The sequence below is a fragment of the Fukomys damarensis genome, unplaced genomic scaffold, assembly GCF_012274545.1.
Source record: "Fukomys damarensis isolate Sample0158 unplaced genomic scaffold, DMR_v1.0_HiC HiC_scaffold_9, whole genome shotgun sequence".
NCBI lineage: Eukaryota > Metazoa > Chordata > Mammalia > Rodentia > Bathyergidae > Fukomys > Fukomys damarensis.
Genome location: NW_022900921.1, coordinates 6,717,823 through 6,735,726, shown reverse-complemented (window position 1 = coordinate 6,735,726; position 17,904 = coordinate 6,717,823). Strand labels below are relative to the sequence as shown.

The window sequence follows — 17,904 nt, the reverse complement described above, 5'->3', positions numbered from 1 at the left end:
AATTTTTGTCTTATTGAAAAAATTATACTGGTGATTGCTTTGCTCTAAACTTGGTATTTTCCGTCACTCGCTATTGAATACAATTGCTTTTCCAGTAGGATGCGCACTGTTTCTGTTTTATTTCTTTCCTGGAGATTTGTATATTTTCTTGTGCACCACTAGAGAGATACATTCCAGAGTGGGAAATCTCGAGTTTGATGATGCTCCAGTTGTTTCCTCTTCAAGCACTTCTTCATCAGTGTTTGGAGTGGATATATATTGCTCGACTTTAAATGTATGGTTTCTTCCCTGTGAATCTCACACACAAAATAACCCTTGAATTGCCCATGTCTGCACAGTGAAATGAGGCACCGAGAAACTCTTTTAATTAGTACCTAATTAACTCTGAGCTGTTGGCAGATCAAACAGTATTGATTTTATTGCATTAGTATCATACTTTGAAAAGCTAACTCTGGAATTAGGCAAAAGAACTGGCAGCTCTAATGGAATCCAAAAAGATAGTCACAGTCTCTCCTTAATTCATAGCAACCCTCTCTAAAAAATAGCTTGCTTTTCAGATTGAATCTTGAAGTTGTATAATACGGAAACAGGGGAATAGGCTAAGAAAAAGGAGATGAAAGATAGATGTCATCAAAAATGACATGTTGTATGGAATAAAGGCGAAAAAGCTACACAGAGTATAAAAACATTGAGTTCAGTATTACATGGAAACTTGTTAAGGAGAAGAGTGCTGTGAATCGGCTTTTCTTTAATGTCTCTTGAGAGAAATAACAAATTCATTATTTAAAGCTCGGCTTCAACTCTTCAGTCTGTGTTTCCACAAAAGTTGCTTAGGAGCATAGAGTAAATCACATGAGCAATAAATGTATAAGGATCGCACAGCTTTGTGACCTTCACTGTATCATGCTGAAATCAATGTAATTTGATACAGACTCGTAGGGTGGACAGTTTTAACATTTATTATGTCCAGGGAAGGCACAATCCTGAACAGAGTTCTGGTTCTATGGTGGAGGACGTTTGCTGCCTGGCCTGCACCAAAACTGTAAACATGAGCACACAAAATTGTAACATGGCTTGATATGGCCCTAAGTGTAAACGTCAAAGTATAAAGCACAATCATATTACAAATTGCCGTGGACTAAATTGTGTCACTCATTCCCTCCAAAGTGATGACTTTAATTCACTAACCCAAAATGACGGCCTCTAGAAATGACACCTTTCAGAGATAATTAAGTGGGGGGTTTTGCTTTTCTTACTTTTATTTATTAGTACATTTGCAGTACATAATGGTTTCATTCTTTGCGGCGAGTTGGTACAGGTACATAACACATCTCGGTTCTTTGTTCACCCCTACCCTCCTGGTTCCACCCCCTACCTCTGTCTCTCAGTCTCCTTCCCTTTTGCCAAATGTCTGTCTCCCTATTCCCTATTACCTGTTTTGTTTTTGTTTTGCTCTTTATATCTGTTTTGGATTGCTATATGAGAAACCATATGATATTTAAGCTTGTGTGCCTGATTTATGTCACTTAACATTATAGTTTCAAGGTATATCTGTTTTCCAACTATAAATCAAGCATATCCTTTTTTTTCTTTTGCAAAAAGCTATTTATTAAAATAACAGACTTTTTAAAAAATCACACACAATCTCCTCCTCCTAGCAAATTTGCAGTTTTTATTTTCCCCTGTTCTTGTCTATAGCTAATGCCATTTTTATTTCTTTTTTTTTCTTTTCATTGAGTTTATTGGTACATGTCAGGTATACAGTATGATGACATTCATCATTGGGAATTTGTACCTTTCCATGATATATCCTTTGTTATGGTAAGGTAGTACTCCATATTGTAGAAATACCACATTGTCTTTATCGATTTATATGTTGATGGACATGTAGGCCACTTCAACCTTCAGCTGTTGCATCCAGCCTACTATAGACTGAAACCTCTGAAAACTGTGAACTATAATAAAACTTCCCTCCTCAAAAAAAAGATTCAGCTATTGTGAACTGTGCCGCTGTAAATATGAGAGTGCATGTTTCACTGTAATGTGATATCATTCATTCTTTTAAGAAGATACTTAGAAGGAAATAGCTGGGTCAAACAGAATTTCTATTTTTAGTTTTGTGAGAAATCTCCATACTGATTGTTAAGTGCTATACTAGTTCACACTCCCACCAACAGTCTAAAAGGGTTCCCTTTTCCCCACAGCCTGGCTAGCATTTGTTGTCATTTGATTTCATGATAATAGCCCTTTTTTCTGGAGTAAGATAGAATCTTGGTATTGTTTTAATTTACACTTATTTAACAGCTAGAGATCTTGAGCATTTCTTTATGTATTTATTGGCTATTGGTACTTCTTTTTCTTCATTCATTTTTTGAATGGGTCTTTTCTTTACAGATGGGCCCGATTTTTTTTGAGTTCTTTATATATTTTCAATATTAGTCCTTTGAGGAAGAGGTGGCAAAAATTTTTTTCATTCTGTCATTTGTCTCTTTATTCTTTTGGTTCTTTCCTTTGGTGTGCCAACATTTTTTAATTTGGTATGGTCCCATTTGTTGGTTCTTACTGTTATTTCTTGTGCACTGGGGTCCTCTTAAGAAAGTCTTGGCCCATATCTGTGTATTCAAGAGTTTTACCTATTTTATCTTTCTGCAGATTGTTTCTGTTTTAACATTAAGATCTTTGATCTGTTTTGGTTTTTGTGGAGTATATGGTGAGACATACTGGTCTAGATTCAATCCTCTGCATGTGGACAGCTGGTTTTACCAGCATTATTTGTTAAAGTGGCTATTTTCCTCCACTTGTTTTGGGGCCTGCTGTTAAAAGATAGGTGAATATGCCTGGGATAGTTTCTGCATCCTCTGCTGTATTCTGTCGATCCACGTGTCTGTTTTTGTGACACTACCATGGTGTTTTTATCACTATAGCTCTGTAATATAAATTGATATCTGAGATTGTTGTGCCTCTTACTTTGCTTTTGTTACCCATGATGGCTTTTGGCATTCTGGGTCTCTTTTAGTTTCATATAAATATTGTTTTCTCTAGTTCAATCAGGAATGCTATTGGTATTTTGGCTGAGATTGTGTTAAATCTTTGTATCGGGTTTTGGAAGTATTGCCATTTGTACTATAATGGTTTTGCCTATGCTGGAACAGGGGCTATCTTTCTGTTTTCTGATGTCCTTGATATCCTTTTTAGGAGTACTGTAATTTTTACTGTAGAAGTCCTTCTCTTCCTTGGTTAGGTTAATTTCTATGTATTTCAGTTTTCTTGATGGTATTTCAGTGGAATTTTTCTAATTTCGTTTTTGGTGAATTTTTGGTATAGAAGAATACTATTGATTTTTGTGTGCTGATTTTGTGTCCTGCTATGCTAACGAATTTGGTTGTTAATTCTGTAATGTTTTGCTGGAATTTTTTGTCTCTTTTATATAGAGAAGCATGTCACCTGCAAACAAAGATTATTTGACTTTGCCTTTCCTGTGCATATATTTTTATTTCTTTCTGTTGCCTGATTGCTATTGATAATGTTTTGACTACAACATTGAACAGGAGTGATGATAGTGATCATCCTTGTCTTGTTCCTGATTTTAGAGGGAAAATTTTCTGTTTTTGCCCCTTTGTTATGATGTTGACAGCATATTAGTTATAAATGATTTTTATTAGATTCACATAAAGTTCTTCTGCTGGATTTTGTCAAAGGTTTTTTGTGTATTGAGATGATCATGTTATTTTTGTTCCGGCTTCTCTTATGTGATGTATTACATTTGTTGATTTGCATATGTTGGACAAACTTTGCATCCCTGGGATGATGGCTTCTTGGTCATAATATTTTTGGTCATATATTGATGACTTATTACATTCTATATTTCTTGAGGACTTTTGTATATATGTTGCAAAAGAGACTGACCTATAGTTTGTGTGTGTGTGTGTGTGTGTGTGTGTGTGTGTCTGTCCTTCTCTGCTTTGGGGATTAGCATAATACTAACATCCAAGAAGGACTCCATCCCTTTCCATTTTGTTTAAACAGTTTGAGGAGTATTGGCATTAAATCTTCCACAAAGTTCTTTTAGAATTCAGTGTTGAATTCCTTAAGTCCTGGGCTTTTCTTAGCTGGTAAATTAGATTTTCTTCCTCGTTCAATTTCATTACCTATTATTCAATTATTCTAGGTTTTTATATCTTTTTTATTCAGTTTTAGTAATTCATTTAGTACCTGTAGAAATCTATACATTTATTGTGAGTTCTCCTATTTATTGCAGTACATATTTTCAAAGTAGTTACAAATAATCTTTTAGATTTCAACAGTGTCCTTTGTTATTTTGCATTTTTATTTCTACTGGCCATCATTATGTTTTTTCTTTCTTTTTTTGGGAATGCTGCCTAAGTGTTTGTCTTTTTTGTTTACTATTTGAAAGAACCAGCTCCTTTGTAATACTTTGGTGTGTTTTATTAATTTCTGCAATGCTATTTATAATTTGTTTCCTTATACTAGCTTTGAATATGGATTATTCTTGTTTTCCTGAACACTGAGATGCATCATTAGGTTTTGTATTTGGATACGCTCTATTTTCCTGATCTGGTCATTCATAGCTGTAAACTTTCCCTCTTAAGATTGCTTTCATCATATCCTCTAGGTTCTGACTTTGGACTGGCAATATCCTTTTTTATTTTTTTTGTACTGGGGATTGAACTCAGGTCCTTGTGCTTGCGAGGTAGGCAGTGGAATCACTGACCTAAATCCCTGGCATCAATATCATTTGAATTTATGATTTTTCAAAATTTTTCTTGATTTCTTTTGTGACCTATTAATTATTCAAGACGGTATTGTTTAATTTCCATGTGGTTTCATAATTACTATGGTCCCATTGATTTCTAGTTTCATTGTGCTGTGACTTCATACATACAATAATTTTGATTGTTTACTTACTTAAACATGTTTTATAGTCTGGTACGTAGACTACATTGAAGAAAGTTCCATGCGTTGCTTAGAATAATGTGTATTCTGTTGTTGATGGTGAAATGTTACATAGATAATTTTTAAGGTTTTTTTGTTTGAAGTTTTGGTTCAACTCTGATATTTTGTGGTTAATTTTTTTGTCTAGTTGATCTGTTCATTTGTTACTTGTGAGCTATTTAGGTCCCCTTTGATAATTACATTCATATTTACCTGATCTTTTATAAGCATTAATGTTTGTTTTATGAAGTTGACTGTGCTAGTGTTTGGTGCATATATGTTTATACTTGTTATTTCTTCCTGTTGAATTGTTCCTGTAACCAAAATATAGTGACTTTCTTTGTCTCTTTCAATAGGTTTGACACAAGGTCCGATTTGTCTGAAAATACTGTAGCTACCTAGCCTGGAGTATTGTTTTTCATCCTTTGATTTTTAGTCTGTGAATTTCTTTTAAGATTAACTGTGTGCCAGGTATGCAGCATATCATTGGTTGTGTTTGTGAATGATTCTCATCTGTTTCTTTTTATTGGAAAATTTAGACTATTCACATTCAGCGATATTTCTGAAACAGGCTGATTTATTCCTGTCATTATATTATTTTCCTATTATTGAGTCCCTCTTTTCCCTCCTGTTTAACTCCTCACCCAACCTATTTTATTCACCCTCTTAAAACTTTTTGGCATTGTTGGCTTCATTGTCTCTTTCCAGAATATCCTGAAAAAGTTTTTGGAGGTCTGGCTTGGTGGTCTTGGATTTCGTCACGTGCTCTTTGTTATGCAAAGATCTTCTCCATCAATTTTGAAAGTGAGGATATATCAGTCTGGGTTGGGAGTTTTTTTCCTTTCACCACTAGTAATTCTTCACCCAGGCTCTTCTAGCCTAGAAGGCTTATGTTGAGCAGTTAGCTCTAATTCCAATTGGTTTAATTTATAAATCATTCATTGTGATTCTCTAACCGCTTTTAATATTCTTTGTATTTGATTTCTGTGATTTTGATTCTGTTGTGTCATGAACAGATTCATTTTGGATGGTGGTTATCAGAAGTTTATGCATCACTTATCTGTATGTTAAATTCTTTCTGCATATTTGGAAAGTTTTCTGTTATTATCTCTTTTGACAAGCTTTTTATGGCATTTGTATTGTCTTCTTTTTTCTATAAATTCTAGTCAATGTTAGGTTAGGTCACTTAGTAGCTATTAAATCCATTTTTGATGTTCTGTTGTTGTTTTTAAGGTATTCTGAGTAAATGGTCTCCAATCCTTGCCCTTTCTTCTACATTGGAAACTCTGTTCTTGGATTGTTCACTTCTGCTGCAATAACTTTTAGTCGAATTTTTAGTCTCCTAAATTTCTGTTTGATACCTTTTCATTGCCTCTAATACTTTGTTAAATTGGTCTTTCATGTTTTGTATCATTTTGTTTAATTGAATGAATGTTTCATTAGTGTCTTCTATAAATTCACTGATCATTTTGTTTGTCAAATTCAGATAATTAATGTTTAGGTAATGGCATGAAGGTGAGACTCTAATTGAGGAGTTAGTGACATTATAAAAACAGACAGTAGAGAGCCTGCCGTTACTCTTTCTCAGCCATGTGAGCACAGAGGCACAGATCATTATCTGCATGCCAGGAAAATATCTTTTCAACCCCCATCCCAGACTTTCAGTCCCCAGAACTACAAAAATTAAATTACTGTTGTTTTAAACTTCTCAGTCTTTCCTGTAATATGGCAGCCCAAACCATTGAAGGAGAGAAAAAGGACCTAAGGTAGGTAAGGTTTCAAAGCTGAGCTAGTAAAATGATATAATACACAGAGGACCCACTAAAAAGCTGTACAAATATATGCGATCAAAAACTAAAGTATTGTGGAGGTGGTTTAGACCCATTTCCTATTTGCAAAAGATCTATGCCTCCATAGCTAAAAATATAGCTCATAGGGGTATTTCTGGTACCAAATGCATGTATTAGAAGGAAGGAAATATCTACGCTCCCTCAATGGGAACCCAGAAAAAGCACTGTGAATTAAAGTTAAATATGGCAAGTGTAAAACTAGGAAAGAGAAAGCTGAAATTGAAAACAGTAAGTACCTCTTTGTAACTATTTTTAAAAGGTAATTGTTTTCATGCTTGTTTTCAAACTCTTTTGATCTCAATTTCCATATGAAATTTTTTGGAGAATGTACCTAACACATGCATATTTATAGCTTGCAAGTTTTACGTAGATATTAGTCTACAAAGGTGTTCTGAACATGATAAGCAAAAACAAAACTTAGTATTTTTACTATTTTCCAGTGGATTGTCTTATGTAGCTCACTTTGGAGACCAGTATTTGAACATCTTCATTAGTTAAGGGCTATTCATTCTGATAAAGTTTAGCCAAAGCATCATCATTTCCAGGAAACCTATGTAGTGACCTCAGCCACCCAGGAAAGCTCTCTCCTGTGACCCAACTAGTATTTCAGACTTTCTCAATTTACACATATGTCATCTTCACTGAAATCATATGCCTAGCATGGTCACTGATATAAATATGAATTTCACAGACCTATGTAACCACCTAAGAATTTGAGTACTTTACAGAGGAATATAGGAAAGAAAAATGTCACAATTCTTACAAAGGCAAAATGTTAAAAATCCAAACCCTGAAGGAGGGCTGCAGTATAGGTCAGTGGTAGCTTGACTAGCATGCACTGGGCCCTGGATTCAATCCCCAGCCCTGAAGGGGGAAGATTAGAGCTTGCGGGCACAGGAGCTCCACAGGTGGAAGTCAGTTGTCATAGCTGGCAGTCTATCAATCAGCCATATCCATTCTACACATAAAGTTCGTTTTGCCATAATGGCAGTTTGGGCTGTGTTTTGTGTTAATGTCTTCACTCTGGAGGGTAGATCTTCCTTACTCCCTCCAGTCTGATCATTCACAAATTTGCTATTACCTGGGTGCTTCAAATACGGTTGACTTAAAACACTCTGATGCTATTTGACTTTGACAACTCCCTGAGATGATTCATACTTTGTATACCACCTGCTACAGTACTCAGTGCAACAAGCTAAGAATCAGGAGATTCAGGTTCATGTGCCATTGGCTACAATATCTTAAGCCAGTCATGTTGTCCTTTCAAATACAGTTCATTCAAATCCAAAATGATGATGATGATGGTGGGACAAACAGGAATAGCTAAAGAACTATGAGACTGCTCAACACATACGAGCGTTGTTATCACAGAGCCTCTCAGTCTCCTTCATACAGTGAAATATCTTGTTCTTATAATTCTAAAAAAAACACACGCACAGTAGTAATTACAACTTATTTCCTAGAGAAGCCATCAGCCCCATAACTATGAATATAAGTGGATGTGCTATTTAGAATTATGAGAATAAAAATGTCAGAAATCCTTCACTGGGTTCCTGATAGAATCATAACTATAATATATGAAACAAATGCCCTGCTTATTACGTGTTAGCATCTTGGGAAATTGTGTGATAAAGTTTGGCGAGAGCCTGCCTCTAAGATTAACTGTAAACTGACTTGAATGTGAGCACTGACGTCAGGATTGAAATCTGTCAGAGAATGTAACAGTGAAACTGACAAAGTACACGGATGAGGGGCATCACAGGCACAGAGGGGGCAAAGTGTCCCCCAGGGCCTCTTTGGGCTCACAATTCAGCCCAGCCTGATTACCGTCTTAATTAACTACCCTGAAAAGGGCAGCAGGTGCAGTTGACACTGTATATAAGGGCTGAAAATAGAGAGACAAAAACAATATCAGGGAATCAGGCTGTTACCATGAAATCTCAAGCAAATAGTAAGACAGATCCTTCTACAGACACAAGAGTTTGAGTTGGGGACCTCTGAAAATGCTGTTCCTCTTCTCTGTCTACTGAGCTAAAACCATAGACTGAATTCTCTATATTCGCTCCGAATTCTCTATAAAGTCTTCTTGGATCCTTTCAGAGTGAGTCGTCCCTCTGTCTTCTGAAATTCTGTAGCTTCTTCCTATTCTGTATTATCCTTTGAGCTTATACACCTGAAACTCAATCTTACTCCCCCTAACTTATAAACCCCTTTAGGCACGGGGTCACCATTTATTTCTTTATAAATTTTATAATATCTAGCAGGGTACCACATTCATGCTAGTTTAGACTTTGGATCTGACATTTCTGCCCTGTGTTCACTGTCCTATTTCAAATTCTTTCCTGCTGTGAACATGTGGTGTTGTCTCCTGCTGCTCCTCCTCCCTCTCATCTCCTCCGAACCAATTCACGGTGCTCTACAGTTCTTCTTTTATCATCTGCCGCAACGAGGAATATCCCCGACTTAGTCACCTGATGGATCCATTTATCACTGAAACTTTCATGGCTCCTGCATTACGTATAAATACCTTAGCTTGCTTCCTGACACCTTGCTTAATTTATCCTCATGCTCTTTTCCCATAGTCTTATCTCCCACTCCTTACCTTCACCAAATTACTCCTGATTCTCTGCTCACCAAAGCCACTGTTTAAGCCTACCTTTTTCATCTTGGTTGCATCCCTCGCGTCTCCTCCAGTGTCACTTGCATCCCTCATTCCTCGTCTGAAGTACTGACCTTGCTGCACTGCCTTCCTACTATTTGTAGATTTGTAGATAACTACACAAACTGGGAGTTCACCCTGACACTTTCCTCTGTTACCTCATCCTCCTACATACAATCTCCCACCTGATGGCATCGCTGCGTGCTGCTGATTTTAATCCCTAAAACTCTTGAATCAGTTTCTTTATCTCTTCTTCTAACGCGACAGCAGTCTGTCCATTAGTCTATTCAATGAATGCTTAGTTTGCATTTAAACCATAAAATAATCCATTAATGTATAATATTGTACTAATGTATGTTAGTTTCATTTCTGATCTGCAGTGCAGTTTAATTAAATCATTTTCATACACTAATTGTTTTTTATTAGCCTAAGAATAAAAGTAAAAAATACTTACCATCCCTGCAAGTTGATCAAAACTCAAGGTTGATTATACTATCTAGGCTTTTCGTCCATACCAGATTAGCTATTGATCAGGCTATTTCCTGGCACCCTGACCACTTTGGCCTTCTATCAAATCCTCAGACATTTCATTTTTTTCCTGTGCCTCAGAACATTTGACCACATTATGTATGCTTTTTGCAATATCTTTGACTCTCATAAACCATTAGCTTTAGGCCTATCTCCAACATCTTAATGTAAAACATAATTTTTCCAGATGAATTTTTTTTTTTGGTACCGAGGATTGAACTTGGGACCTTGTGCTTGTGAGGCAGGCAGTGGCACCACCGAGCTAAATCCCCAGCCCAGGTAAATTATTTTCGATGCCCTATAAACTCTATTCTAATATCGCTTTGTACCTCTTAGTTGTGAAATTACATAATCTCATCTTTACCTGCATACTTAATTGATTGCTGTCTCCTCTGTACTGCATGCCTTTATAATGGCAGTAACTTTCTAGATTTTGTACACTATTCTCATCTCTTAGCACAGTGGATTCCAATTTCCATATAACCACTTATTTCTGTGTGACTAAATAACTTAGCTTTAAGTCTCTCTTTATGCATTTATACATTAGTATATTATTTTATGGTTTATATGCAAATGTTAGTAAAGGTCTCTGCATAATGTGTTGCACGTAGTGTTTGTTAGTGACATTACTTCGCTTATCATCATGTATGAGAGGACTTTCTAACCAGTTTCATTGGCTGTAGGCCATATCTCCCCTTTCAGAAGTATGATTGTGTATGGTCCCTCTGATACTTCAGGCAGAGAAAATCATTAATAAGTGCATCCTTACTGCCTGGACTCTTCACAAGTGAGTCTCTACCACTTCTGTCTTTCCTGTCTCTATGATCCTGTTCCTTTCCCTGTCTCGCTTGCCAAAATGAATTTCCTAGCTTATGGAGCACACCGTTTTACAAGTACACTTTGGTGTAAATAAATGTAGAAATAAAGAGGACTAAAGAAATGGCCATGGGTTAAAAAGATGGACCTGTCACTTAGAACTGCTTGACCTCAGCCTTGTGTTCCCTGAGAACAGCCACAGGTTGAAGAGCGCAAGTGAGGTGTACTACAGGCCAATAAAAAATAAACCCTTCACAGATCTCCCTGGGAAGGTATTCTGGTTTCCCCTGGAAGATGTGAAACCAAAAGTTAATAGAAATTGGCATTTATGCAGAAGATGAACCAAAAGAAGGAAATAAACAAAGCAAAAAGTGTATCCCCTTCCCAAGATGATTATAAACTCTATGTACTGTAAATATATACTAGGTTTTTTAAAAGATACTGGAGGAAAGGCAGTACCATTCATGCAAAAATAATGTGGCTCCTGGAGACATTGGTTTGTCCTTTCAAAATCTACTCTTGAAAGCCAGATATTCCCCAGGACTATTTAGTCATGTAATGCCAAAAAATTTACTTTCTAAGTATCAGCTCCATAGAATTTGGTTTTCTGTCATGTGCAATCAAAACAATATTGGGAGATTTCTGACCGGAAACATAGGTGAAAGTTAAGCAAATTGATAGACAGCTGCGTGTATAAAGAGAAAGGAAAATCCTAGCCAAATCCAGGTCCAACACAAGAAGGTCTGGAACATCCTGTGTTTGGGGAAGTGTACATAGAGATTGACTCTTGTTTTCAGTGGAAACGAGAAGACATTACCGCCCAATCTTAGTTTACCTATGTCTTGAGAGCTAAAATTCCCCACAGTTCTTGTATGTACTTTGTACATCATGGTCTAAGAAAATTTTAAATTGCCAAGTGAATTAATGAAAATATGAAAAAAGACAGTGATTTCCTAGAGGAAGAAAAAAATTCGCAGGGGAGCAGGAAGGAAAACAAGTCTGATTTCCTCCCTTGCTGCTTTAAATGAGTGAAGAAAAACACTGAATTGAAAACTACCCACTGGCTACTGCACAAATATTAGTGTCATAAAGCATGCCAATTAAAAATCTGCTGTAGACAGATAAAATGTTATGAGCCATTTGGTGTTTATGCTGAGACTAATAATAATTTTAGCCCAGAGACTGGTAATTAGTTGATTCCATCAACCTACCTTTCCCTCTGTGGCCGGAAGCCTTGTTGGGATGAAGCATTGTCTCATCTCCACCGGTGACATAACTGGGCACGGACTCTCCCCTGCCGCGCTCCTTTCCCTTCTTCTCAAACGCTTTTCCTTCTCTTCACCACGTGCACTCCGCATAACGACCTTCAGGTCTGTGGATTAAATGTCACTTCTTCCATGACACCTTCTCTGACAAGGTCAACTGTTTTTACATGCTCTCAGCGTATAGCTCTCGTTCTTTGAATTAATCCTAGTTGTGATTTTGTTATCTAGGTAATGAATTGGATGCATTTTGTCACTGTCTCTGAAATATAATCTTGTGGAGCGCAGAGCCTGCACTGTGCCGGTGTGATCCTCCTTCTAAATCCCTCTTTGTACTGCCTGTCACAGAGCTGCAGGGAGCTGCTCAGAGTTTGTGGATGGACCCAGGTCACATGGATTCGCCTCCCTGTAAATTTCCTCTCTCTACATTCTCTCCCATCTCTTGCTCTTTGTCTCCCTGCATTTAATATTTCTGGTGCTGCAGATATGATTCTGGCAAACAGAAATAATGAAGCTTATCTTCTAAAAGAGAAAATAGATAAACGAGCAAAGTGATTTTCAAGAGTGATTCACGCTGCAAGGAAAATAAGGTTGATGGTGGGGAATTTAGGAGACGATGGTCAGAGAGGGCCTCCAGAAGTAGCTAATCTGAGCTGGGACTTGAGTGGTATGGAAAAGGTCAGTGGCAGTAAAGGGTGTGGGGAATTAGGATTCAGATGCAGAGGAATCTCTGTCTTCTTTTGTACCTCAGGGCCGAGTCCTGGGATTCAGGAAGGAATTTGTTACTCGGTAAGTGGTAGAACCCTTCCTGCCTTCCAGCCTGGCCATGAGTTGTAAGGGCCTTGACCTTTCGGGTCCTCGGTTTCCCCATCTGTAAAACGAAATGGTAGTCTTTCTCTGTATAAAAAGTAAAGAGTTAATCATTTCTGGGGTAACCTTTCTGCTTTTGAAGATGACATGTCTCTGAAGGAGCATTCCCCACCTCTTATGCTGGACATGTTCCAAGCACCCACATTGTGACCTCATGTGCTGGGCACTTCTCTGAGATTTAGCTCAGATTGCCCACTGTTTCCCCTCTTACGATCCAGTGCAGCAGACATAGCAGGCAACTGTTGTCCCCTGTAGGCTTCCTCACATTTCTTGCTTTCTGAACAGAATGCTCTTCCCCTCTAGAAGCCTACATTGTCTCCAGCACAGAGATCAAGCACGACCTGTGTCATGTTAGGAAGTCACCCCAGATCCTTGCAGGAACGCTCACCTCTCTCTTTTTAGCCGCCCCTTGATGCTTGTGCCTTTCGGCCATTGCCCATCTGAATGCCTTGTGCTTCAGGGATCCTAAATCACGCTGTGCAAATGGAGGTATTTGTTGAAAGTTTTAACGGCAAGCTAACAAGGGTCAACCGATGGGTTGCTTCTTGATGACATTTGTTATTAACATCAGAGAGTTACAGTTAATTAGCAGTGAGTTACCCATACGTAGGCCCATTGAGGAGCCAAGAGCAGCAGGCAGAGGTCCACTGGCATTGAATTTATCATCTCTGGTTTAACTTGCAGTTTTACCCAGATGAAAGATAAGCGCGCACACAAACAGAGTCTTGCTTTGGATTTTTGTATGCGGGGCAGAGTTCCCTTCTTAGGGTTTGGACCTCCTACCGTTAAGATTGTTTTTGGTATTACTGGTGCTAAGATAAGTAGCCCGCCATTATAAGTATATCCAGTCAAAGTCCACATATTCTGAGATTCGTGTGCAGGACCCTGGAATAACGACTGGGTTTCGTGGTGCTCTCTTCTTCCAAATTGCTATTTCCAATCCTGCCTCCCCCTGTAGTGGCAAATGAACCATTAGACTGGAAATGTATTGAGGAATAATCTTAGAAGTAGTTAAACTGGGCGGAGGTTTTATGAAATCACGCCACACGGGCGGCGCATTTCTGAGAAGGTGGGCCCTTAGAGATAGACTCGCACCTTCCTTCCACGAGGCAGATGTCCCTTACCTGGAGTAATGACAGCATCAGCACTTGGGCACAGCCCACTCGCCCTTTGTAAAGCCACTGGCTCTTGTTACGTATTTTCTAAGCACCCCATTATGGAGTAGAGGAGACAGGGAGGATCCTCGCGCTACATGAAGGGCAAGAGAGGTTCACTGCTATCAACTCATCCCGTCAAGATGGCTCCCCAAGGCAGTACCAGGTTTGTATTAGAGCCCAGGTCTGGGGCTTGTGGTGCTGTTTTTATTGTAGAAAGTGATGTGAACATCCGTTGTTAACGCTCCCACTTCAAGGAGCTACTGTAAAGCATCTTTTGAGAAGAGAAGGAGTAGCCAGGGCCTAGCAGATGTTGGGAAGGTAGGTTGGGAGGCAGGAGCACTGCAGAGGATCGGAGGAATACAGAAGTAGAGCAAATAGAGCCCAAGTAAAACTGAAGCCACCTGATGTGCCTGGTAACAGATCAGCACTTCGTGGAGTAGGCCTTGTGCCCTGGATTTCTTGAGGTATACTAGTGTTCCCTGTTTGATGCAGAGCTCACTTACTTCCCTTTAGAAATACACCCCTCCGTCTACTCTATGCTTCTGAATATTTCCATTAGCTTGAGATGATCATCGGTGTACAAGACACTTGTAGAAATAATGGGAAAAGATCTCATATACCATTGACTCAATTCTTTCTAATAGCAACAGCTTCCACAACTATGGATCGTCCCACCTGAGTGTTGGCACGGGCACAGATGAGATGCAGAGATGTTCATTGCTGCGGGATTATGTTGCCCTTTTATAAGGTCCATATGGCCCTTGTCATCTGTTTCCCATCTCCTCCCTCTTTGTTATCCCTGGAAACCATGAATCCATCTTTTATTTCTGCAATTTGATCCTAATGAAAATGTAGAAATTGGATCGTGCAATAGACCTTTCCAGGGTCCTCCCCCTACCCCCCTCCCCCGTACCGGGGATCGAACTCAAGACCTTGCGCTTGCAAGGCAGGCAGCAGAACCACTGAGCCACATTCCCAGGCCAACCAGGACTCCTTTATTTTCCCCCCAGAAGTAAGCTCTGGAGAGCCATCCAGTTTGTCGCGTGGATTGACACTGCCGTTCCTTTATCTTTCTGCCCGTCTGAGTAGCGTTCCACACTTCCTATAATAAAATTCACTTAGCCATGAGCCATTCACCTGGTAACAGGATCTGCAATGTTTGCAGTTTGGGACAACTGTGGAGAAAACTGCTCTAAACTTTTGTGTATGAGTTTTTTTCTGATTATATATTTTCATTTCTTTGAGGTAACTGCCTAGGATTACATTTGCTAGGTTAATGATAGTTACTTTTTTTTTTTTAATCATGGATCAGACTCAGGACCTTGGACTTGTGAGCCAGGTGTGGTTTCACTGAGCTAAAGCCCGAGCCCCACATTTTATGTTGTGAGAAACGACTAAGCTAGCGGCGGTAAACCTGTGGCCCAAGTACCGCAGCGGGCTGTTTGCAGAACTGGAAGCTTTAAAAGGTCCGCTATCGTAGGGCTACACTGTTTCCCATATGATTATGTCATTTTACCTTCCTATCAAATACGTGATCAAGGGAAGTCCTTCCAAATCATCACACGTATTAGGTGGTTTTGCGGGTTTTTTTTAATCACTCTTATGCTGGGTGGATCATAACTCCGCACTGTGGTTTAATTTGTGGTTCTCTAATGGCTGTTGATACTTAACCTTCTTCTCGTGTACTTGTCAGCTTTTTATCTGTGACTATCTATTCGAGTGCTTTGCCGGTTTACTAATACACATACTTGATTTTTTCAGTTGTACTTGAAGAAGTCTTCATATTTTGCAGATATTAGTCATTTGTCAGATATGTGTTTTGTAAATATTCTCTCCCACATGTAGCCTGCCTTTTCACTTCTTAGAAGTCTCACAGAGCAAAAAAAAAATTAATATTAATAAATCCATTTCTTGTAAAAGAGTATACATTCTCTTTTAGTGTCAAAGAACTATTTGTCTAGCACTAGATGTGAAATATTATTTCCTTTTAAAACATTTTTGTGCTGTGCATTTTATATTTAAGTCTGAAACATTTTGACTTAATTCTTGAGCTATGAAGGTTAGGTTCATATTTATTTTCTGTTTTGCTTGTGGATGGCCATTTCCCCAGCATCACTTATTAACAAGTTACTTTCAGACCTTTCATACCTGTGAAAATTGGTTGCTCATCTTTCTAAATTTTATTCCTTTCCTTGGATCAAATGATTACACCTTCACCAGTGCCGTATGGGCTTGATGAGTGATACAAAATATCGAATCTTTAAGTCAGGGAAACTAATGTCTCCTACTGCTTTTCTTTGGGAAGTGGTGTTATCTCTTTTAATTCCTTGACTTGTGCTTCTGCATGTTTTTTGAAGTTCCCTGTATTTGCAGAAAAGCTTGCTGGGATTTTGACAAGAATTTCATTAAACCTATACACTGGTTTGAGGGACAATTGACCTCTTTACTATGTTGCATTTTCTAATTGATAAACAAAGTGTGTCTATTTATATATTTGCTTCTTTCAACAGTTTTTAACTTTCAGTATATAATTCTATAAATGTCTCATTATATTCATCTAAAAACTTCACTTGCTTTGATCCATTATTAATCACTGTATTTGAAAAATTCTGATGAACAGGTGCTCATTACTAATGTATAATGTAATCAGTTATTTTTCTGTCTTTATGTTATGTCCATGACCTTGCTCAATCCATTCATGTGTTACATACTTTTCTATGGGTCCTTGATTTTTCTCTGAAGAAGTTATATCACCCACACATACAGTTTTACTTCTCACCATCTGATCTGTATGATTTCTCTTTCTTATCTCCTTTACTGGTCAGACATCCAGCACTATGCTGAATCAGGGTGGTGGTACATCCTAGCCTTGTTCCTGATCTTAGAGAAGAAGCGCTGGCCTTTTATTATTCCCTTTTGAATATGTAAGTGGTACGATGTTTTTTTTGTTTTGATTTACTTACTTTTTATAGATGTTCTTTATAAAGTTGAGGATGTTTCTCTCTGTTCCTACATTTCAGAGTTAGTTTTTGAATCATAGGTCTTTAATTCTGTCAGAAGCTTTTTCCTGTGTCAGTTGACACATCATCTATTTTTCATCTTCAGTCTGTTAATATAGCGAATTATATTGACAGATTTTTTTAACATGGATCCAGACTTGTATCCAAGGAGTAAACTTTACGTAGTCATAGTTCATACGTCTTTTCGCATATTGCTAGATTTTTGAAAGTAAGGGATGTTGATGTGTACTTTTCCTTGTATTGCCACTGCCCAATTTAAGTGATACTAGTTTTGTAAAGGGATCGAGAAGCATTTTTTTCTTCTTTACTTTAAAAGAAATGATGTAGTCAGAGTTACTTATTTTTAATCATTGGGTAAAAATATTCTATGAAACCATTTAGGCTTGGAGATGACTTTACTAGAAGTTTTAGAAATATAAATGCAATTTCATGATTATAGGGATTCACATTTTTTACAGCATTTCTTTTATAGTATATTGAGTATGTTGTGTTACTTTAAAGAAATCGGTTCATTTCATCTAAGTTGGTCGTGTGTACACAGTTTTTCATTGTATTCCATTTTTGTCTTTTTCTGTCTTTAGAGGCCGCAGTGATATTACTATTACTGGTAATGTTTTCTTCTCTTTGCAGATCTTGGTAGAGGTTTGCCAATTTCATTGATTTTTCCAAATAAACAGCTCTTTATTCACTGATTTTTCTGTATTTTTCTGGTTTTTGTTTCGTTGGTTTTATTGTTTCCTTCCTTCTGCTGGCTTTGTTTTCCAGATTTTTGAAGTCAGAGCTTAGGTA

At 37.8% G+C, this 17,904-nt stretch overlaps 1 long non-coding RNA gene across 6 annotated transcripts in view; it reads left to right on the top strand.

The window, feature by feature from the left end:
* Positions 1–17,904, top strand: part of LOC104873147 — a 241,450-nt gene that overhangs the window by 106,425 nt on the left and 117,121 nt on the right. For 3 of the 6 annotated variants that reach the window (XR_004516371.1, XR_004516373.1, XR_004516365.1), the window contains exon 1: positions 14,192–14,258. The exons of the other annotated variants lie outside the window; for them this stretch is intronic. This is a non-coding gene — a long non-coding RNA (uncharacterized LOC104873147). Of the gene's footprint in view, positions 1–14,191; positions 14,259–17,904 lie in introns of those variants that run through there. 6 annotated transcript variants of the gene reach the window in all.